The sequence below is a fragment of the Erinaceus europaeus genome, chromosome 12 (assembly GCF_950295315.1).
Source record: "Erinaceus europaeus chromosome 12, mEriEur2.1, whole genome shotgun sequence".
Classification (NCBI taxonomy): Eukaryota; Metazoa; Chordata; class Mammalia; order Eulipotyphla; family Erinaceidae; genus Erinaceus; species Erinaceus europaeus.
In genome coordinates this window covers 59,273,884-59,298,734 of record NC_080173.1, presented here as the reverse complement: position 1 = coordinate 59,298,734, position 24,851 = coordinate 59,273,884, and positions in this window count along the sequence as shown.

Here is a 24,851-nt window from a genome sequence, read left to right as displayed (position 1 = left end):
TTTTATTGTCATATGTGGTCAACTCATTCTCCATTTATATCTTCAGTTTCTCAGACATTTACATTCTAAAATCTTATCAGACACTTTTGGTGAATTCCTACCTTAATATCAATTGATTTTAGTTCAACTAGCTCAAAATAAGGACAACATTGACCTTTAAATAACTTATGATCTAGTGGAGGTATAAATAAACAGTACTCTTAAATGCTATAAACAATGTGCATTAGGAATTCAAGTATGAGTCTTTGTGCCTTGTATGATTGAGTGGATCAGTTACAAAAAGCCTTAATAAGATAAACAGAATTGGACTTGATCCTGCAAGAATATGTGGACATTTCTTTAATGAGGAGTATAGAAAGTAAGTTGGGAAGATAGTTTCAAGATTGGGAAAAGTTGTATAAAGAAAAGCCCAAAGACAAATTAAGTATTTTTGATAGTTTGTATTGACCGAAACAATTCTTAGTTTTGATTCCTATTACTGATTTTGGACTCCAACACTAAAGATTTTCATTCTGTTTCAATTTCTCTTCACTTGGCTCAGATCTAATCTGCTATCCCCTGGCACTTTTTTTTCTTTTTAAGTATAGTAAGTGGCAAGGTTTCATTATATAAAAAGTTACTTGATTAAATTCTTACCAAATGATTTCTAGATCAAATCTGAAGAATAAATCTTAGAAGCATTCTACTAATGTGTCAGTGTAAATTCTCTTTAAAGTTCAGATAGAAAAATTGTTGTCTTTTTTTATTAGTGGTTTACAAAATTACAAAATAGCAAGGGTACAATTCCACACTGTTCCCACCACCAGAGTTCTATGTCCCCATTCCCTCCCTTGGAAACAGTAAAATTGTTGTCTTTATAGAGACATGTTGCCTATGTGGCAACTATGAAACTTTATTATTGTATGTAAGATACAAAAAAAATTGTGTGTGAGAACAGATTTGATTCTCCTTGTGATGAAATTGACCCAAGATCTGGACTATGATTTTCTGATCCCCTGTGTTAGCTGATGAGAAATTTCCAGGATGTTTTTGGATTGGAAAGGCCCAGAAAGATTTCAAATATATGTATCAGTTTCCTCCTTGAAGTTATCTCTATATTCTTTTTTGCTAAGAAAGCACAGTTCTTTACTAAGGGATACCAAAATTTAGAACTTTATTCTCTTATGAACAAACACTTAGTTCTGTTGCATTAAACAGAAACTTACGAGGCCCTTACAGTTGTTGTGAATCCCAAGAAAAGTTTGACAGAATTCTGTTCTTAAAGTTCTTAAATATTTTCTAACAGAATAAGTAAAACAAGCACCAAGGTGGAGTTGCAAACAATTAACACTAAGGGAAGTTTAGGAAAATGGACCACATTCTTGTAACGTCTTACATGAACATTAGAGATGAAATGTGAAGTTTAGATAGAATTAGTGAGTACAAAAAGGGATATGTTGATGTAGAAGACCCAGATATGACAGTCTAGGTCAGTAGTTAGCACAGTTTAGATCAGTAGTTAGCATAACAGTTAAGAAAAAGACATTTATGCTAGAGGTTCAGAGGTCCCTAAACTCTGGTGCCACCATTAACCAGAAGTGAGAAGTATTCTGGAATACTCCCAGAAGGATAAAGAATAAGGAAAGCTTCCAGTGGAGGGGATGGGATGTGGAACTCCGTTGGTGGGAATTGTGTCTTATCCTATGGTCTTATTGATCATTATTAAATCAATAAAAAAAATCAGACAAACAAAAACTCACCAAAGTGGTCAGAACCTATCATGGGAAGTAGTATATAATTTGCTTTAAATTTGTCTTTGGTTTCTAAAATCTATCTTGTTCCAAATCTACCTTTAATTTTCCTCTATGTCTCAGTTCTATTCTTTGCCAATTTATTTAATATTGTTTAGTAATGTTATTCCAGTTTCCAAACAGAATTTAAAGAAAAGATAATTTCACCAGGTTATCAGTTGTTTAAAATAGAAGCATAATATCATGACTCTTTCCTTCCACATATATTTCCTTCCACACTCTTTCCTTCCACGTACGTTTTTAGTATGTTTTTAATGTCTGTCCTTTATTTTCATCTGACTTTTAGCCCCTTTGTCCTAAGCACAGTCTGCTTTTCCTTGGACTTCTGGGGAAAAAATACCTTTCTTATTCTTTTATTATTTTTTACTTGAAGTAACATTGCAGTATAACAATACATGTTTCAGGTATAAACTACAGTAATTTCACTACTAAAAGTCCAATTATATCCTTCATATACAATTGACCTTTTCATATATCCCTTTTTCTCTTTCCCTATGGTAGCTGCAAATTGGTCTTAAATATAAAATATCTTTGTTTAATTAATAAATTAATTTTTTTTCCTCCAGGGTTATTGCTGGGGCTCAGTGCCTCCACTGCTCCTGGAGGCTATTTCTTCCCTTTTGTTGCCCTTGTTTTATTGTTGTTGTTACTATTGTTATTATTTCTGCCATTGTTGTTGCATAGGACAGAGAAAAATCAAGAGAGGACAGGAAGACAGAGAGGGGGAGAGAAAGACAAATATCTGCAGACCTACTTCACTGCTTGTGAAGCAACCCCCTGCAGGTGGGGAGCCAAGGGCTGGAACTGGGATCCTTTCGTTGGTCTTTGTGCTTTGTGCCATGTGCACTTAACCCACTGAGCTACTGCCCAGCCCCCTTATTTATTTTTTCTATATACTACATATGAGTGAAATCATACTTTGTCTTTTTTCACCTGAGTTACTTCATAAGCATATTATTCTCTGTATTCATGTGCCAGAGATGACTAGATTTTACCTTTTTTTATTTTCATAGTTGAGTAGCATACCATTAGGTGTATTTTTTATATCATTCTTGTCCAGTTCTGATATCCTTCTCACTTAGAATTCAGAATAAAATTTCAAGTAATAATTGGAATATTTTATTGTCTTAGGGCTGGAGTTGGCATACCACTTAAAATGCTAAAGGATCCAGGTTCAAATCCACATTCCCCACCTGTAAGGAAGAAGCTTTGCAAGTGATGAAGAAATGCTGCAGATATCTCTCCATCTTTCTCCCTCTCTACCTTACCTCTCCCATCTAGATTTCTCTCTGTCTCTAGCCATAGATAAGTAAAATATATTTTTAATTAAAAAAACTTTATTGTTCAACTAGTCTTTGCAGGTTTTCAATTTCTTCTTCTTCTAGCGTTTGCCCTTCTTCTGTAGCCAGTCAACAGCATCAGGTTGAGCCTGATGTAAAGTTTCAAGACCTCCTTTGAATTTGGAGAGGTGGCAGTCATTGACTATGTCTGTCTGTAGCCGCAGGGGCAATTCGGGTCATCTCTGGCTCCCCAGCGATGGAACATAGCGGCACACCGGCCATGGCCTGTTCGATAGCGATTGAGGAGGGCCCAATCATAACGTGCTAGGTCAAAGCCGGGTTGAAGCTTGCAGGGGTCTGTGATGAGGTGTTTGTTCTTTACCTCAGCTGACTGCCAACTCTGTTTCCAAGAGACTGGAACAGAGAAGTTCAGCGTAGGCATAGGAGACCAGATTGGGTGATGAGACGTCAAGCGTTGGACAGGGTGGGCGAAGATATCCGCGTATATTGGCAGGTCCGGTCGAGCGTAGACGTGGGAAATGAACTTAGATGATGCCGCATCCTGACGAATATCTGGCAGGGTGATGTTGCTAAGAACTGGCAGCCATGGAACCGGGGTGGAATGCATGGTTCCAGAAATTATCCTCATGGAGGAATATAATTTGGAATCGACCAAGTGGACATGGGGGCTACGGAACCATACTGGGGCACAGTATTCTGCAGTGGAATAGCATAATGCCAGAGATGATGATCGTAGTGTGGAAGTGCTCGCGCCCCATGAGGAGCTGGCCAGTCTTGCAATGATGTTATTTCTCGCGCCCACCTTTGCTGCAGTTTTTATGAGATGTTTGTGAAATGACAGAGTGCGATCGAGAGTAACACCAAGATAGACTGGCTGGGCTTCATGCTGGATTCTTGTACCGCCAAGCTGCACATTAAGCTCACGTGAGGCCGAGGCATGGTGTAGATGGAAAACAGATGATACCATTTTTGCAGTGCTAGGGATTAGTCGCCATTTTTTACAGTAATCAGATATCAGAGACATGTCTTTCCTGAGTGTTTCCTCGAGGATGTCGAACTTTGATGCCTGAGTTGCACAGCAGATGTCATCAGCGTAGATGAACTTCCTTGAAGAAGTTTCTGGGAGGTCATTGATGTAAATATTAAATAGCGTAGGAGCCAGAACAGAGCCCTGGAGAGGCCACTTGAGACAGGTCTCCATCTGCTAGACTTGTCACCCAGATGCACCCAGAATCTTCTGTTTTCGAGAAGAAACAATATAGTGTTGGCCACCTATGGAGGCAGGCATCTTGAGATATTGACTAGGTTTTCAATTATATGCAGGCATACAAACTTAATTCTTCAAATGTTCAGCAATCTTTCCTACATGGAAGCCTTAGAGTATGTTCTTCTTCTGGTCTTGAGATGATTTTTATTCTCAGTTTTAGCATAATTTATTCTTTCACATCTCTCTGGCCTTTTAAAAAAGACTGGCATAACATAACTAAACAATATTAAATATATTGGCAAAGAATAGAACTGAGGCATAAAGGGAAATTAAAGGTAGATTTGGAACAAGATAAATTTTAGAAACCTAATACAAATTTAAAGCAAATATATACAACTTCTCATGGTAGGTACTGCTTCTTTGATTAATGTGTCAATATAACCAAATCATTTCCCTTATTATGGACTCATAATACTGTGCTTTTTTTTTTTTTTTAACTTTTTAGTAGTCTGAGAGTCTTTGAAGACAGATAGCAGGTTGCTTGGTGCATGCTAACTATCTAGAGCCCAAACACCACCTGGTATTCAGGTATTTATTCAAGGAATCATCCCAAAACTATTTCTTGCAAACATCAAAGTAAGTTATAAATACAATTTAGAGTCATGAGATATTGAGGAGTTAAGTAACGTCAATTTGATTAACACAGTCATAGAGATCATTGATAGTTAAAGCTATGAAAGTGAATGATATCATCAAAATATATGAAAAAAGTGGTTGAGAACACAATTAAGTTACCTACCCACTATGCTTTCCTATTCTCTTGTTTCTAATATGACATAATGAGATAAATTGATAATATAGTGATATAACTTTAGGCTTAAAATGAAAGTACTGTCACAAAACCAGGAATAGTAGAACCTCAATGAACTTGTCCTTCTCATTTTTTAAAACTGTAATGAAAAGTAAATGAAGCTAAATATAAAAAGTATAATCATGCCATTTAAAGAAAATAGAGTTACCTTTAACATTTATTTAACTGTTACTGATTTTCTATCTTCTATATGTGTCATGTTTTATGACAACTTAAACTACTTAAAAAAATGTTACAGACTGAAAAAATACAAAACAGATACTTTAAAATGTGATATGCCCAAGGCTAATTGTGCAATATGAATACAGAGAAAAAGGTTGAGTATAGGTATTCTAGTAATTTTTTCTCTAAATATTTATTTATTTACTTATTTTATTTAGAGACAGAGAGAAAGGGAGTGAAGTCAAAGTTGAAGAGAGAGAGGCACCTGCAACATTGCTCCACCCCCCCCCCACCCCTGCAACTCACATACAAAATAGAAACCAGCCCTACCTGCTAGCCAACAATAGAAACCACAATAAATGGGTAAAAATAGGCTCTGCTTTTGAATAGCCAACATGATGCATATTTCAGAGTCAGAGGAGCTATCATAGAAAATCTCTAGGAGCTACATTGTCAGAAAATTTGAAGAAGTACAAAGCTCTCCATTTATTGATTAAGAAAGAAATCCATAACTTTAAAGAGTCACTTGATTAAAAAAAAAAAAAAAAAAAACAGAACTTGAAGACAGAGACACAGGGTTTGAAAGACAGTTTGAATGTATTCCCATCTTTAGTAGGAAGTCAAAGAGATAGGCGTACCCATAGAGAAAATAGACAATCAGAAATAGAAGACAAATGACATCCTTTTACTTCAAAGTACAAGGAAAATGGTTTAGAAAAAATGAAGCAACTCTTCAAGTGATTGAAGGCTCCATCAGCAAAGCAAATATTAAAGCATAGGGGTCTCAGAAGGAGAGAAAAGAAAGAAATGAGCAGAAAATATATTCAAGAAAATAATAGCAGAAAAATTTAAAATTCTGCATAATGGCTATGCAAACAGACTGTCATGCCTGAGGCTTTGAAGCGAAGTCCCAGGTTCAATCCCCTGCACCACTGTAAACAGAGCTGATGAGTGCTCTGTTAAAAAAAAAAAAAATTAAAATTCTGGAATATTTTCAGGATATAGATGTTCAAAAAGTAAAGAGGACTCCCAAATTACTAAACCTAAATAGATTTACACCAAGACACATCATTGTGAAACTATCACAAGCCAAGGACAAAGAGTAAAAATTTATAAGCTGCCAGGGAAAAGAAGAATTTACTTATAAAGATAATATAGTCAGACTCTCATCAGACTTTTCTGCAGGAACCATGGAGACTAGGAAAGAGTGGAATGACAAATTTAAGGTGTTAAAAGACAACTGCCAAATGATATTTTACCTTGCAATAGTATCATTCAAATAAGACAGAGCCCCTTCTCTCTCAACTTCTCTTGGTCTCTACATAATAAATAAATAAAATGCTAAGAAAAAAATAATATAGAGCAATCAAAACAATATCAGGCATACAAAAACTGAAGGAGTTTGCCATTATCAGACCTGCCTTGCTAGAGTTATTGAATGAGTACCACACAGAAAGGAATAAGGAATACTTAACTCTTAAGTAGGTGATGTTCAGTAAAATAGACCCAGAAACACAAGCTACAGAAATATGTGACAATTTTAAAGCATGAAAGGAGAGGAAGTAATGTATAGAAGTTCAAGCACAGATGTATTTATATATAAATTGTACATATAACACATTTAAATGAGTGCAGTCTTGTATATTTTTTAAGTGACATCATTTTCTCTCTATTACCTTTTATTTTTTTCCTACATTATTGTTCATTTTCTTATCCTTTTTATCATGTATAACACATTTAAGTTATTTAATTTGGTGTTTGTTTTCATAGATTTTTATTGTAATACATCTGTTACCAAATGATCTGTATATTTCTGAAGAACAGCTACTGGATGGTTTTGCTCATATATACAATATAAAGAACTGAAACAGATGAACTTATTAAAATTAAAGAAAAAACATAGTTAATCTTATCCTACAATCTTGCTTGTCCTTATTCAATCACCAATAAAATAATAATAATAAAATGTAAAAAATAGTCAAATTTCTGCTAAGACTTTATGAAAACTATGATTACCCTTGGAAGGAGGGTGGAGAGTCAGGAGAAGGGGAGAAGGCACAGAACTGTAATGGTGGGTATGGTGTGGAACTAGAGCTATCCTCCTATAATCTTATGAGCTTGTAAGCCATCATTTAATTACTAATAAAAAAATTTTAAAATATAAAAAGATGCAAAAAATAGCATCAGCCCATCAGATGAGTTATAAAATTATACTTGCACAAAGTTATTACCTGTTTCCTACCATCATGGAAATGGTATATATAACTTAAAGTACTACTTTCATGAACTGGAATCCCCCAATTAAGTGGAATATTTAGGCATGCTATTCTTTTGAGAATGAAGAAATTTACTTAAATAACAACAATAGCCAAAAAACAAAAAATAAAAAAATAAGATGAAATCAACAAGGAAAATAACTCCAAGCTATGTCTTGGAACTAGTTCACATTCTGATCAATCTTTCATATCTTTTTTTTTTAATTTAGTTCTTTGCTATACACAAAGCATATTTAGAATGGTAACCCTTAGGCTACATAAAAGCATCATCAAAGAACATTGCTTTCATGTTCACTATACATACAATGTACCTAAGGCAGGAAAATGGGAAGCTATTTTTAACACAGACTTTCTAGACAGCACACTCTGGGGGGAATGATATAATAATAATGTTTTACTATTTATTTATGTGATTTATTATTTACTTTTATTACCTATCAGCACTCAGGCTGTTATGTCATAAGTTTCAACAGAGTTTGATTTTAGACAGCTTAGGGTAGGAAAAAAAAAGAAGCTGCGTCAGTTGATTCCAAACAAGATATCCTCTCTTTTTATTTTAAATCTTATAGGCTTTTTAAAATGAATTTTAATATTAATAAAAATGTTATTATTTAAATAAGTTGTTGTGTAAGATAGTGTCTGGATAAAATAATTATAAGGCTGAATATCCTTAACAAATTAAAGGGAATCATTCTTAAAACAATAGTTTTCCTTTTGACAATATGACAAATTCCATTGGTACTTCTCAACATTGGTAGTTTTATATTTCTGTTACTTTTTAAAAAAATTATTATCTTTATTTATTGCATAGATACAGCCAGAAATCGAGAGGGAAGAGAGGTGATAGAGAGGAAGACAGAAAGAGAGACACCTGCAGCCCTGCTTCACCATTCATGAAGCTTTCCCCCTGCAGGTGGGTACCAGGGGCTCAAACTCGGGTCCTTGCACATTGTAATACGTGTGCTCAACCAGGTGTGCCACCACCTGGCCCCGTTTCTATTACTTATTAATGCTTTCCTAATTGCACAACCCAGGTTCAAGCCCAATACTATATGGAAGGTTCACTGAAGCACTGAAATAAGGTGTGGTACTGCATTATCTTTCCCTATGCCTGACTCCCTCCCCCCCCCCCCCCCTCTCTCTCTCTCTCTCTCTCAATTTTCATGCATGTCGGAGTCCTGGCTCCTTAAAATAAATGACAAACAAAGCAAAGTCTACTTCGTTCTGTAATAATTCTTGTCATTATCAATATGATCTAAATTTTTTGTGATGGAGATCTATCTAATATATCATTCTCTTTATATGTGCATATGTGTATTTATGTCTTTGGAAATGAACGCTTAATTCGATAGTTCATAATTTAACTAGTATTTGGTGAACTTATATTTTATGGAAACATGGCTGCAAAAGCCTGTCAGTTATTCCAGCAGGTGGCTCCCTAGTACTACCTACTCATTTATGACTTTATAAAGAATTGTCAACATAAATTATAAAAAAATTGAAATGTAGAATTTTAAATTTGTTTGAGTCCCTTGCCTCTCAGATTCTAATAGACTACAGCCCAATTCCAGTTTGCCACATGGTTTCACTATTGATACAATCTTTTCATTTAAGGAGGAAATGACACAAAGAAGTCTGCTAACAATTCAGCAACATTACAACTAAATAACTACCTTTGTGAATGTTTGAGGGAACTTAATTGACTTTACATGTTGAATAAATAGGAATAACAAATGGCCTATGGGTTGTTTTCCTCCTGATTTCTTATTCAAGGATCACAAATTCTTATAATATTTTGCATTGTTATGAATTATTAAGAGCAACAGAGAAATGAAAGAAACAAAACTGGAGACTGCCTGTTTTCCTTCCTGTGTTACTGCTGATGAGTAATTTTCTGTCTTTGTCTCAAATACTTCAAACTAAATCTGCAGATAGCAAAATATGCTTGTATTTTGGGATGTGTGTGTGTGTGTGTGTGTGTGTGCACGCGCGCATGTATTACCTGGACGATGACATGGTCCAGTAAAAGGAGTTGAAGAGGTTAAGTAGGGGTACCATTTTAAGTCTACCAGTTATTACCACCAGTTATTAACTGGATGGTCTAAGAAGCCAAGGACTTTATTATTTATATGCAAAATGGAGTTTGAAAATACCAGTCTGGAAGATTATTGCATAGTCAATTTCTGTAAAAATGCATGTGACAGGTAGATAGCCAACAAATTATAGTGATTATTTTCATAAGAAATCTTTAATCCCTGTCATAACTCCAGTTTCCTATAATTTATTATTATAATTATCTTTGAATGGTTTAGTTAGACATTATCAATTCTATTTATTGATGAGGAAAAACGAATCAAAGTATTTAAGAAACTCTTAATCACATACTAATTTACTTATGTTTCTTTTTTCTTTCTTTTTTTTTTATTTCTACACAGAAATCAGTAAATCTGGAGATAAATAGTGGATCCATGCTCTTCTTTTCATTCTAAGAATTTGTTTAATTTTTGTCTCAATGGTTGCTAGTAAACATGAATATTTATGATAAGAAATGTTAGACTTTAGGACAGAAATAGCACACCTAATTCCTCACACTGACAACTTTCTAGAGTTCTTTTGTTATTTTCTGTTATCATACTGAAGAAAATAGCTGAGAGAGAAAGAAGGTGAGAGAAAAATGGAAATAGAGGGAGTTTAATTTTGATCTAATATTACATTGTAACATTATGTAAATTTTAGGTATACTTTATTATAAATCAGTATTACAAAAAACATTGCTGAAACAATGTTGATCATGAGTTATGATATAAAACATTAGCCATACCATAATAGCCTATGTAAAGAATTTTGTGCTATAAAATTTACCTTTATAAAATTTATGAAGTAGCAGTTCCTTGGTGATGATGTGATTTGTGATAAGCTGTACATATCTGGTTCTGGTCATCACTTCCTGCACAGAGTTCTTATATCCTTAGCATTTTATGAATGAAGAGAGCCACAATGGTTTCCCTTGTTTTATTAATGTGATGACTTTTGGACTCCATCTAAGCTTGCTGGCTGGTTGCCAGAGGAATCATCCATGTGATGAGTTTTGGAATGGATGAGAGTTGGAAATTTCATTGCTGCACTCTGACCTTCAGAAGATGGGAGGCCTGGAGTTTGAATCAATCACAACTATCTAATGAAACTACTATAATACCCTTCAACACCCCCCCACCCCACCTCAACTCATCTTGGTAAAGAATCTGAAGATTTTCCCAGTTAGTGGAAAAGTAGATATTTGAGAAGGGTAGTGCACTCTGATTGCAGGAAAATGCTGCACACTTTCATAAGACTATTTTCTGATTTTTATAATATAACCTTTTATAAGAAACAGGTAACCTAGTAAATTAAATATTTCTCTAAGTCAATGTAGCAATACAGTAAAATCTGAGTGTCATGGGAATGAGTGATTTATAACTAGTCTGTGAGAATTATAAATAATAGCCTGGCATTAAGACTCATGTCTTGAAGCTGCTGGGTGTGTGTGTGTGTGTGTGTGTGTGTGTGTGTGTGTGTGTGTGTGTGTAGGGAATCTGGGGGTGGAATGGTTAGGAGGGTGCACAGTCCAGTGGGACTGCAGCCTTTACCTGTGGATTGTGATACTATCTCTCATCAGGATACTCAGTTGTTGTCTGAGTCGTGTTGTATGTGTGTGGAACCCTCACCCCTACTTGCATCCCTACTCTCTGCCATACTTTGGAATTGGTACTGGGCATTTTTCATTCTCCACAAGTAAATAAATGTATAGCTATTTAGGTGAGCATCAAACTATTAAAGTTCAATGTCCATGTGTTTGAGGAGTGTTCCTGCAATTCTCTTCTTGACAAGAGAAGTATTTTTGTTCTTTTATTTAATGTCTGTTCTCTTAAAGTTGTAGCAGTTGTTGTTTTTGTTATTGTATGTTGGGGCTTTGAGGTCTCCTACAGGTGTCATCCCACCACTCCTGGCAGACTTTTTTTTTAATTTAATTTCAAATGGTGAGAGAAACATGCAGAGTGATATGGAAATATACAAAAGTTCATGAAACTTCCCTGATACTGTGCACAGTGCTCCCCCCATGTGGTGCTCAAGCTGGCTTCTTGTGCAGGTAAAGCGTACACTGTATAGGGTGAACTATCTCTAAGTTATATTTTTTTTACTTAAAATATATATATGCATATATATATACATTTAAAATAGTAAATTAACAATGGGAAAGTTAAATCAGATGGATTTTGAAGAATCTCAAGAAAATTTAGATTTTTTTATCAAAATATTTAAAAATATAAGTAGTATTCACTTAGTGACCAGGTTCCTTTCTTGAAATCATGTTGGTAAATTAATTTGTGAATAAATGAGAAACTACCCCTTACAGTTATTTCAGGCATAATAGAACTTGTAGTAAGCTTGTCAGCCATCTTTGGTTAATTTAATGTGCCCTTTGTATCATTATAAGTTTTAAAATATATTTTTCTTCAAGCCTCCATACCCCAGCTGTAGAAGGAAAGCTTCACAAGCAGTAGATTAGTGCTGTAGATATTTGTCTCCCTATTTATTGCACCATTTCTTACCCTCTATCAAAAAAAAAAAAAAAAGAATGGAAGGAAGAAAATGTCTGTGAGTAATTTATATTTTGCTGTTCTTAATAAGAACACATTTTTATGTCTAATACTCTAGTAAAGAAATGTTTATTGTTTTTGCAACCTGGTACATTAAGGGAAAAACAAAAGGAATTGTTGCCCCCTTTATATTCTAACTGAAATAATAAATTTATGTGTATTGCACCATAATAAAGTAAACTGGAATTCATAGTTAGAAAACTTAGATTTGAATCTTAGAGCTCTTGAAATCTAATAAGAGTGCTGCTACGAAGTATCCCAGTAAACCAAACAGCATTACACTGGTTCCTATACAGAGAGAAGGTTCATTTATTGCTGCTTCAAAGCACAAGAGGGTTTGAGGCAGGGCTGCGGCACAATTGGTTCAGCACACATATTACCCCCACAAAGATCTGTGTTCAAGTCCTACTTGCAGGAGGGAAGCTTCACTAGCAGTCAAGTAGTGATACAGGTTTCTCTCACTTTCCTTCACTGTTTCCATTTTCTTTCTCAATTTCTCTCTGTCCTATCAAATTAAAATAATCACATTAAAAATAAAGAGAAAAATGGCCCTGGAAGTGGTATATTCTTTATGCAGACATTGAGCCACAATAATAGCGCTGGCAGCAATAAAATATATACAAATGAGAAGGCAGGCAAGAAGGAAGGAAAGACAACAAAAACAAGGAGCCCCTGCTCAAATTGGCTTTCTAAGTGTCTTGTTTCAGGGAATATACTGGAGGAGTGTGAAGGAGGTGAGAAACCAGGTAGTGAATTTCAAGGTCGAAGATGGGGTTTTAAGGTCATGAGGTTGTCTGGCCTCCTGAATTATCATGGATCTTCTCATAATTTTCTTCCTAGAACAAGGCTTGTAACAGTGGGTCTTAATGTTTCTCCTTATTCAAAGGATGTAGGCAAGTCAATAAAGTAGAAGATGTGTGTCTCTGGTGCAATCCTCTTGTTTTCTAAATTTGATTTTTAGCATATTTTAACTATCCATTGCAAAATAGTCCCAATAGCATATCATTGCATTCGTTAGGGCCATGGTTTCACTCTATTTCCTGCTTTCTTACTTCAGTTAAGGTCTTCAGTCTTCCGTGGTTGATTTTGACTCTATAAATATGACTCTGTTCATTACCTTATGTATTTTGCAGCTTTCTTACAAAGGATAAAATGAAATTTAAAATATGTGAACGTTATTAGGTTTAAATTAATGTGTTGAGTTATCAGAAAAGAACTTGCAGGATCTCAGAGATGGAGAACAAACAAGGAAAGACATATCAAAGAGAGTGTACCTGTTGTTTTTGAATCAACAATGATGTAGTTCTGAATCTAAAAACAAGAATCAGAAGAATCTGCCAGAAATCAAAGTAAAGAGACATCAAAACAATTTTTAGGAATGGAATTAAGATTTGGAAAGTGAACCCAAGGTGTAGGTATGAACAGCTTTGATATTGGTTGGGTTTCAGAGTTAACAATGTGATCCCCACCCCACCCCCCGCCATCCTGCTCACTAGAGGTTCTTTAAGGTTTGCAACCCTTATACTTACTTTTTTTCCCCTAGAGCCTTAAAAGCAATGTTCAGTTTTCATTACAATGTGAATTGTTAAATAACTGCTAGTGATTGTTTTTATTTTTTGATATTTGACATTATATTTTGATGAATAGAATTATAGTACTAGTAATGATTAAAATGAATATGTTTTGCATGCAGAATTTATATCTTTATATACTTTAACTACTCAATTATTTTTCTACTTCACATCATTATGTTCCTTTCATTCTTTGTTTTCAATACAAACGAGTAAATGCCTACCATCTACTAGAGGCCTACTAAGATTGTTCCTTATACCAGTAACAATTAAGGTTCCCTTCACGTAACTATGTCTATGATCCCTATTCAAATTGAGATACTTATTCCAAGTCCTAATCTGTCTAATTCTAAACTCTGAGTTCTGTTTCCCTTAATGCTTATAGAAAAAAAGATCATGTGGGGGCTGGATAGTGGCATTCCTCGCCAAATGGCGAACATATCACCATGTTTACAAACTCAAATGATGTGAAACAGGTCTGCAGGTGTCTGTCTTTCTCTCTCCTTCTCTAGCTCCCTGTCACTTTCAATTTCTCTCTGTCCTATCAAATACAATTCAGCAGAGAAGCAATTTCAGAAGTCATACCTTCCACCTTCTGTGCCCCACAATGATCCTGGGTCCATGCTCCCAGAGGGATCAAGAGTAGGAAAGCTTTCAAGGGAGGGTATGGGATACGGAGTTCTGGTGGTGGGAACTGTGTGGAATTGTACCCCTTATTATCCTATGGTCTTGTCAATAATTCCTTGGTATAAATAAAAATAAGAAAAAATGACCACCATAAATGGTGGTAATGTAGTGGATTTGTAGTGCCAGCACCAAGCCCTAGCAGCAATTAAAAGCATTTATAAAAAAGAAAAGATCATGAAATAATATTAAAATAACTTTATATTATTAAGATATTTTATTATTAAAATTAAAGCACCAGGCAATTATTATTATTAATGAGAAAGATAGGAAGAGAGAGAGAGAAAGAACCAGATATTATGCTGGTACATGTGCTGTTTGGGATTGAATTTGTGACCTCATGCTTGAGAATACAGTGCTTTATCCATTGTGCCACCTCCTGGACCACTGCTAAGAACTTTTTAAGTATTTATTTATTTTACACACACACACACACACACATACACACACACACACACGAGACAGAGAGAGAGAGAAGAGAGCAAGAGTGAGAAAAAGAGAGATTTTTTTTTATATAGGAGAGAAAAATAGAAGTCAGAGCACCACTCCAGTATGTGCAGCACCAAATATCATACCAGGAGCTTCAGGCATGCTAGTCCTGCTTACCTGTCTCAACCCAGTTATTTCCCATGCTGCAAAACCTCCAAGAATTTATTTGAGTGCTTTCTGTGAAATGTTTTCAAGTAAACATTTTTATTAAACCATTTAACTAAAAGATAACCAAAAAGACTAATTTAGTTATGCAAAAGAAGCTGTAAGTATCTGGTGGTAGCTCAGATTACTTCACAGAACTGATGAGCATGCTTGGCATATACTATCTCATTGATATCTCAAAGGAAATAATGGTTATCACTGTCTTTTCAAAAATTTTAAAGGAGGGTGTCTTTAACATGTATAATTAACAGACTTGGGCAAGTTATAGCTGTTTGAATCCTAAGCATCTCAGATTGGTGTGTACATGTTCACTCTTTAGGGAGAGGCTAAGAGTGGAGAGATGCCTTCTTAGTATATGTTATTGTGCCAGGGATAGAATTCATGGCGAGAATATGTATGTTTACCCCTTTTTACTCCTTTTTATGTGGTTCCTTTTTCATTCATTCAGTGTGCAGGAAGCACTTAAGTAGAGTATGGGTTTCTTCCAGAAGGAATTGTCCCAGGTGTTGCCTGACATTGGGTGCTACTGTGGAAGCAAGAGAGTTTAGAAGTCTCAAATGTCACCCTCTTGTTTGACTTTGGGTCAAGTTCTATATAAAGGATTGTTGAAAAGGGAACATATATTCCAATTCCTGAAGAGGATGAACTATTTTATGAGAGAAACCTAACAGATATCTGATTCAGAAGTTATGGAAGTTATCTATAATTTTGACCTATCTTGCCATTCTCTATAACAATAATAATAGTTATTATTATTATTATTATTATTACCAGAGCACAGTTCAGCTCTGTTGTATGGTGGTAAGGGGGATTTAACTTGGGACTTTAGAGCCTCAGATATAAAAGTATTTTTCATATAAACATTATGCTATCTCCTGGAAGCCATTACAATTTCTATATGAATTTATTTTTTAGCACCTATAACAATCCCAGCTATAATAATCACTTATCATAATGGAAGTGTCTTTCTTTCTTTTAATTTTTTTTATCATTTTAACCAATAAATGGGATTAATGGTTTATAGTACAGTGATTGGCACATGGATAAAGTTTTCATCTCTGCATAGTAGATGATTGCAATATATTTACCTCCAAATTAGATTCTCTTACACCATAATGTACCAGGAGCCCACACCCTGTCCTCATCACCCCAATCACTTGTCCCTTTTCTGCCCTGCTTCCCCAAAGTCATTAGTTTTGGTGCAGTACACCAAATCCAGTCCAGTGAAGCCATCTCCTTTGCCTCATCTTGAGTGGAGCTTGAAGGAATCATGTTAAGTGAAATAAGCACAAAAGAGAAGGATGATTACATGGTGATCTCACTCACAGGCTGAACTTAAGAAACAAGGAAAGAAAGGTAAAGCACAAAGTAAAACTTGGGAATTGTATTTGTTAATCTACTTTTTTTTTTTTTTTACCAGAGCACTGCTCAGCTCTGGTTTATGGTGGTACAGGAGATTGAACCTGGGACTTTGGAGCCTCAGGCATGGCAGTCTGTTTGCATAACCATTATGCTATCTACCCCTGCCCCTACTCATTTTTTATTATCTGTTCACATCCTTAAATTAAGGATTCTTGATTATTTATTTTGATAGTTACAGTACCTAGTATAGTACACCACACATAGCATATATTATTAAATAGTTTGTTGTAGAGATAAGCATCGCCAAATCTCTAAAGTCTGGAGATCTGAAGATACAGGTTGTATTCAGAAAATACTAGTGATGCTTGAAATTCATTGGAGGCCTAATTAAGAAGAGTCATTAGTTCTCTTCTAGAAATTAAAACCCAAGTATCCAGGCATTGACTGCACTAGTTTGTTGTTGTTGTTTGTTTGTTTGTTTTCCTCCAGGATTATCACTGGGGCTTGGAGCCACTGCTCATGGTAGCCATTTATTCCATTTTGTTGTATGGGACCGAGAGAAATTAAGAGGGGTGGAGTAGACAGAGAAGGTAAGGAAAATATAGACACCTGAAGATCTGCTTCACTGCTTGTGAGGCCACCCCCCTTCAGGTGGAGAGCTGGGGATTTGAACCAGTATCCTTGCGCCGATCCTTGTGCTTTATGTTAGGTGTGCTTAGCCTACCACCCAGTCCCCTGCACTGACAATTCTTATTCAGGCAGGACAAAAGCTTTCTTAATTAAAAAAGTAGAAAATGGGGAGTCCGGCGGTAACGCAGCAGGTTAAAGGCAAGTGGCGCAAAGTCCAAGGAACCCGAACCCCGTGAGACCCTGGTTCCCCACTTGCAGGGGAGTCGCTTCACAAGGAGAAAAGCATGTCTGCAGGTGTCTATCTTTCTCTCCCCCTCTCTGTCTTCCCCTCCTCTCTCCATTTCTCTCTGTCGTATCCAACAATGACGGCATCAACAACAATAATAACTACAAAAATAATAATAAACAACAAAGGCAACAAAAAGGAAATATTTTTTAAAAGTAGAAAATGCAGTCTTTGTTTTATTAAATTGATACTTTGATGAGTTTACACCCATCTTGGGTGAATATACAAAACTCCTTTTTATAGTTTTCTCAGTAATTCGGTGTCAATATGCTTGGTTATTTTAATTTGTATCAAATCTAAAGTGACTAGTGTAGAGTGTAGTATTGTATACAAACATGGTATTAATTTTCTACATTAGGCAAATATAACTGATGAAGGTTTGCAAATCCAAGTCAGAGCCTAATTAGGAGGTAAGAACTGAAAGGATAAAATGTACCTTTGAGATTACATCGAGTGCACTTTACACCCTTTGCTCATATCATAACTCGCCTCCTGTGCTCTGAATCCGGTGTTCTCAGGGTGCACATAACTAACAAGAGTAAAACACACCTGTGAAATATCTATCATAGTCCTTCTGAGTCCAAAAAAGAGTGATACAGCTGAGCATTGTTTTGTTTGTTTCTTAAAGAGCAAAAAGCTTGTCAAATTCCCTACTCTTGAACCTATTATTCTTTTTGTACTATTTGTGATATGTTATAGTTAAAATTTCATTTGTATACTGTTTTAAAATACAGCAGCTATCATCGTTATGGGAGTATAACCCTTGCAGCTATTTATACCTGTGACATTGTAAAACATCTATGTATTCACAGTGATTTGGATGGTTTATAAGTCCGTAGTCAGAAAATGTCACAAATGAAGATGTGTATGATTATTTATAAATAGATCACTTAGAACAATTCAGTTTTATCCAATACAATTTTTTAAATTTCTTTATTGGGGGATTAATGGTTTACAGTTGACAGTAAAATACAATCGTTTTTACATGCATAAAATTTCCACATAACAATACAACCCCCATTAGGTCCTCCTTTGCCATCATGTTTCAAGACCTGAACCTCCTCCACCCCCACCCCAGAGTGAGTCATTTACTTTGGTGCAATACACCAAGTCCAGTCCAAGTTCTGCTTAGAGTTTTGCCTTCTGATCTTATGAGTGAGATCATCCCATATTCATCTGTTTTGTTTCTGACTTATCTCACTTACCATGATATCTTTGAGCTCCATCCAAAATGGGGTAAATAAGGTGAATTCACCATGAACCTGAGACTTTTTAGCCTCAAGACTAAGAGTCTCTGAGTAACCACTATGCTTTCTACCCCTGTTCACATTTCTCAGTTTTCCACATATCAACTTTCTAGATCCTCCTCTGCCATCTTGTTCCAGGACCTGAGCCCTCCTCCTCTACCCCAGAGTCCTTTACTTTGGTATAATACACCAGACCCCGTCTAAGTTCTGCTTTGTGTTTATTATTCAACTTTTTTTTTAATTGGAATCATTTAATTGAAGATGCCCTTAAAATTTAGATGGAAAAGAGTTCTGCCAACATTTTCCTCTAAATATTTGGTAGTTTCTGGTCTAACATCCAAGGGATGCTGAAATCCCCTACTATGCTGTGTTGCTGTTAAAATATTGCTGTAGCCCATTTTATAAATGTTTGATGTATTTAGACCTTAAAATAAATAAAATTTATAAAGATAGGGATGGCCATTACTTAATACTTAGAGGATCAGTCAATCAAGAGGTCTATTAACTATTATTAACATCTAGGAACCCAATGAGAGGCCATCTAAATATAATTGGTATTAACACTATTAGTAATTCTGTGACAATTCTGTTCTACATCTAGTCTCTTAAATATTTTAAAAAATATAATATTAGGAGCTACTGTAAGAGAATCAGAAGTCTTGAAAGACAGTGAAAGAGACTATAACTGTTACATGAATCCGAATACTTTTGTTTTATTTATCTAAGATTTAAATTCCTAAGAATTTGGGTTCTATATATTTCCTTCAATTTGAGAATGATAAAATACATATTTGAAAATATAGGAACATATAACTACATAATAACATATTTAAGAAATATTTAGTGAAGGGGATGGATAGTGGCACACCCGGTTGAGTGTATACATTACAGTGCAATCTTCTTCTTCTTCTAGCGTTTGCCCTTCTTCCGTAGCCAGTTAACAGCGTCAGGTTGAGCCTGATGTAAAGTTTCGAGACCTCCTTTGAATCTGGAGAGGTGGCAGTTGTTGACTATGTCGGTCATAGTCTGTCTGTAGCCGCAGGGGCAGTTCGGGTCGTCTCTGGCTCCCCAGCGGTGGAATATAGTAACGCACCGGCCATGGCCTGTTCAATAGTGATTGAGGAGGGCCCAATCATAACGTGCTAGGTCAAAGCCGGGTTGACGCTTGTAGGGGTCTGTGATGAGGTGTTTGTTCTTTACCTCAGCTGACTGACTCTGTTTCCAAGAGTCTGGAACAGAGAAGTTCAGTGTAGGCGTAGGGGACCAGATTGGGTGACGAGACGTCAAGCGTTGGAAAGGGTGGGCGAAGATATCTGCGTATATTGGCAGGTCCGGTCAAGCGTAGACGTGGGAAATGAACTTAGATGATGCCGCATCCCAACGAATATCTGGCGGGGTGATGTTGCTAAGAACTGGTAGCCATGGAACCTGGGTGGAATCGACCAAGTGGACATGGGGGCTACGGAACCATACTGGGGCACAGTATTCTGCAGTGGAATAGCATAATGCCAGAGATGATGATTGTAGTAGTGTGGAAGCGCTCGCGCCCCATGAGGAGCTGGCCAGTCTTGCAATGATGTTATTCCTTGCGCCCACCTTTGCTGCAGTTTTTATGAGATGTTTGTGAAATGACAGGGTGCGATCGAGAGTAATGCCAAAATAGACTGGCTGGGCTTCATGCCGGATTCTCGTATCGTCAAGCTGTACATTAAGCTCACGCGAGGCCGAGGCATGGTGTAGATGGAAAACAGATGATACCGTTTTTGCAGTGCTAGGGATTAGTCGCCATTTTTTACAGTAATCAGATATCAGAGACATATCAGATATCAGAGACAGTGCAATAGGAATCAGATTCAAGCATCAGGTCCCCATATACAGGGGGAAGCTTCACAAGTGGTAAAATAGTATAGCAGGTATCTCTCTTTCTCTCTTCCTCTCTATCTCCTATGTCCTCTCAATTGCTTTATGTCTCTAAAATAAAGAAAGAAATGAATAAATAAATACAATATTTAGAAAGGAAACATTTGAGATCACATTCAAATTTCCAGTTAATATAGGTATTGCATTTCGAATCTTCATGGCATTTGTCCATCCATTTTCTTACTTTGATGGAAGAACTCACCTCCACCCCTGCATGGAGCAACTTATTTGATTTTGGGAAAATATACCTGTGAAGAAATTAATTATGTAGTCTGGAGGGATGGACATGAAATCCAGAAAAATTACTAGCTTTGACATTAAGATAAGTGAGGGTAGTGGCATGTTATATAAAAGGGACTTTTATTTTTCTGTAAATTTTAATCTTTCAAATAAGGTGCTTTAATGTATTGATATTCTCGTTAGTGCACAATTTTAGTAAATTATTTTCTGTGGATAAAGTTATTCTCCATTTCTTATAGTTCATATTTTTCAAATGCAAATAAGTTTATATCCATTTTTAAATAATTGATTTATTTATTCATGAGAAAGATAGAAGGAGAGAAAGAACCAGACATCACTCTGGTACATGTGCTGCCAGGGATTAAACTCAGGATCTCATGGTTGAGAATCCAGTGCTTTATCCACTGTGCCACCTCCTGGACCACAATCCATTTTTAAATAATAATTTAAAAAGCATAACATTGTATTATTTCTCCTTTGTCATCTTTCCAAAAATTTATTTTTTTTTTACTTTATTTAGCCACTCCTAATTATAACACACTTTTGACAAGTGGTAATAGATATTGCTTGAGGTAGGTGAACATAGAAGCAATAAACTGTCATAAACATTTGAAAATCCATTACAGAAAAGCTATCAAAAGACAAAGTCCATGTCAAGGGGAGGGTGTGAGTGGGTGCGTGGCTGAGTGGATAAAACACAGGGCTTGCATGCATGAGACCTAACATTCAGTCTGTAGAATCACAGTGAGAAAATGTTGCTCTGACTCTAATTTACTATATTTTACATTGTAAGCAAATTTTTAGAAATAATGCAAAATATGATTCACTTCTGAAAGTAAGTTGCACACTTACCATGTGTAAGGACCCAGGATCAAGTTCCATCACCAGACAAGAGCAGGAAGCCATCAAGGGAAGCTGCTCAGATGGGAGATTGGTGTTGTGCTGTTTATAATTTCTTGTTGTCTTTCTTTTACCTTTTAATCTACTTGAAATAAGAATATTGGATAGACATATAGACGTCCAATAAGTGCAACAATTACTGTTGAAATGTTCTGTCATTTACTGTTGTATGTTATATCTCTTTTGCAAAGTAAAAACATCTGACTGTGGGATTATTTTACTACTCGTCATTCTATTTCTTGGGACAAATTTGTCTCTCCTGTTGTCAAATAACTGCACTGTCTTATTTAGGTAAGCTCTTAAAATCAGCTAGTATTAATATAACTTTTTTTTTCTTCTTAGTCAAGTTCACTTTGACCATTAGATGTCCTTTGCATTTCTGCATACATATTCTAACTAGCTTTCCATTTTTTCTTTCTTTTATTCAGAACCTTGGGCCTTAAACCTGTGTAATTCCACAACTCCTGGGTCAATTTTCCCACTCTTTTTTCTTCAGATACATTAGTACAGGAGAAAAGACCTGACAATACCATACCACCCTCTGTGGAGCTCCCCAAAGTGCCATGCTTCATGCTTTTAATACTTATAGTCTGCTGAATGAGCTATCTCCTGACCTCATGTATTCTTTATTATTCTAATCACAATACCATTTTGACAGTCATCTCTACATAACCTAAATTTATTCTGTACATTTCCCTCTCTAACCAGTATGTTTCGTATCATGGTTCACATACAATTTTTTACTTACTAAACTACTGATAGGCTACTGCAATCTAATAAAACATAAACTGTAGAAGCGTTGAGTGCCCATTTGTCTGATTTGCTACTATATTTTTAGACAGGAATAGGTACATAACACATTTCTGATAGATATTTTTATTTTTAAATGAATGCACAAATAGTGTGACCAAACAAATTTCTTAGGTCATTTCCCCCTTTCATAGGACCTAATGTGAACTCATTTTTGAGTAAGTACACAATATAAGATTTTCTGGATTATTTTCATAGATTTTTTTCATCCAATCAATTAGTTGAGAGTAAACAGATACAGAAAGCTGCATTATTATAGTAGAAGCCTTATTTAGGTTAAAGCCATTAATAGATACTTGGGTATTTTCTTGGGGATATTATTATTATTAAATATTTATTTTATTTCCAAATATTTCAGGCTATACCTTTCTTCTTGAAATGCATTTTTCATCTAATAAATTAATATAGTAAAATTACTATATTGACATTATTTTTCCAATCAGTAATGGTAAACACTTATAAGAAAAAAAAATATTATGTTACTCAGAGTCATTGCCTTCAAGGGCACTCGTGCTGATAAGAATCATTTTTATTCTACATTGTCATTGAATTAGTTATTTGATTTATTGAAGATATAAATTTCCAGAGTCTTCCAAAATGGTTATGTTTATCTGTCTTTCCTGATAGCATAATTCACATTCCTATAATTTTTAAGAATGTGAACATGCAACTGTATCTTTAAATTACCTTATCACTCCAAAATTTGATTTATCAAAATTAAAATGCACGAATCCCTTTAAAGTGGGCAGATTTTAAAAAGAATTTCCACTAACTCTGAACTAGAATCTTCTCTTTGTGATGCTTACTTTTTTTCATTCCTGTTAAAAAAAGCTAGATTGTAACAAGTCATAAATCTTCAAAGTGAAAATACTAGTGTGGGTAGTAAAAAGATCCTATTTTGAACTTTACTTTAAAATAGATTTCAGGTTTTATTGCAGGCAGAGGATTTGAGGAAAAGGAAAACATTAAAGACAAGATATTTCATATATGAATTGTCTGCAGTTTTAAACTTCACAAGACAATTATGACATATTCAGAGCAGAAAAATAGGGTAAATGGTTTATTTTGGTAAGTAGTTGTGAAATTAGTAAAAATTTATGAAGATCATAGGATAATGTTAAAAGACTCATTGGGGACCAGGTGGTGGCGCACCTGGTTAAATGCACACATTACTGTGAGCAAGGACCCCGGTTCAAGGCCCTGTTCCCCACCTGCAGGGGGAAAAGTTTCATGAGTTGCAAAGTAGAGCTGCAGGTGTGTGTCTGTCTCTCCTTCTCTTCTTCCCTTCCCTTCTCAATTTCTCTTTGTCTCTATCTAATAAATAAATGAAATTTTAAAAAAAGAACTCTTGAGGTGAGAACAGTGTAAAATTATACCCCTGTTGTCTCATAATTAAGGGGGAAAAAAAGAAAGAAAAGACTAACATTGACAGCATTGGTTAAAAAAAAATGGTAAAGAATGAATTATCTAGATGAAAATTCTCCAAATAAAAAAATTCTTCAGACTTTAGATGTCACCATATAGAACTTTATATCATTCATTGAAAAAAAATTATAAATAAATAAAGTATATATGAGCAAATAAGTTAACATTAAGCTAGTTGTCACTAAAAATAAATAAATAAATCCTGGATTGTATATAACAACAAATTATGGCTTACTAACATTAAAGGTTAAAAGTGTCTTATTTGGGGGGATCGGGTGGTAGTGCAGTGGGTTAAGTGCATGTGGTGAAGCACAAGGACCGTCCAAAGGATCCAGGTTCGAGCCCCCAGTTCCCCACCTTTAGGGAGTCACTTCACAGGCTGTGAGGCAGGTCTACAGTTGTCTCTTTTTCTCTGCCCATCCCTGATTTCCCCTCCTCTCTCCATTTCTCGCTGTCCTATCCAACAACAACATCATCAACAACAATAAAAAACAATAAGGACAACAAAAGGGAAAATAATAATAATAATAAATTTTTAAGTGTCTTATTTGGAAAAAAAAAGATATTTTATTTGAAAGAATTAATTTTATGCTTTTCTGCCCTTGAGTACTCTTGGAAGTAGAATTACCCAGTGAACTAAAGTATTGGTATTGGTTGTTTACATGTTAGCCATTTTGATAGTTACTGCTTTATTTATGATTATGTATAAGATTCATTAACAGTCGTCTGTACACTAAAACTCACTTTTATATAAAAGACAAATCTGAAAGAGCATCTCAACATAGTAAATGTATAGAAGATTATCTATTAAGGATTTGTAAGTCATGTTTTTGTTTGTTGGAATTTATTATAATTTTAAATTCTTTTTTTTTTAATTT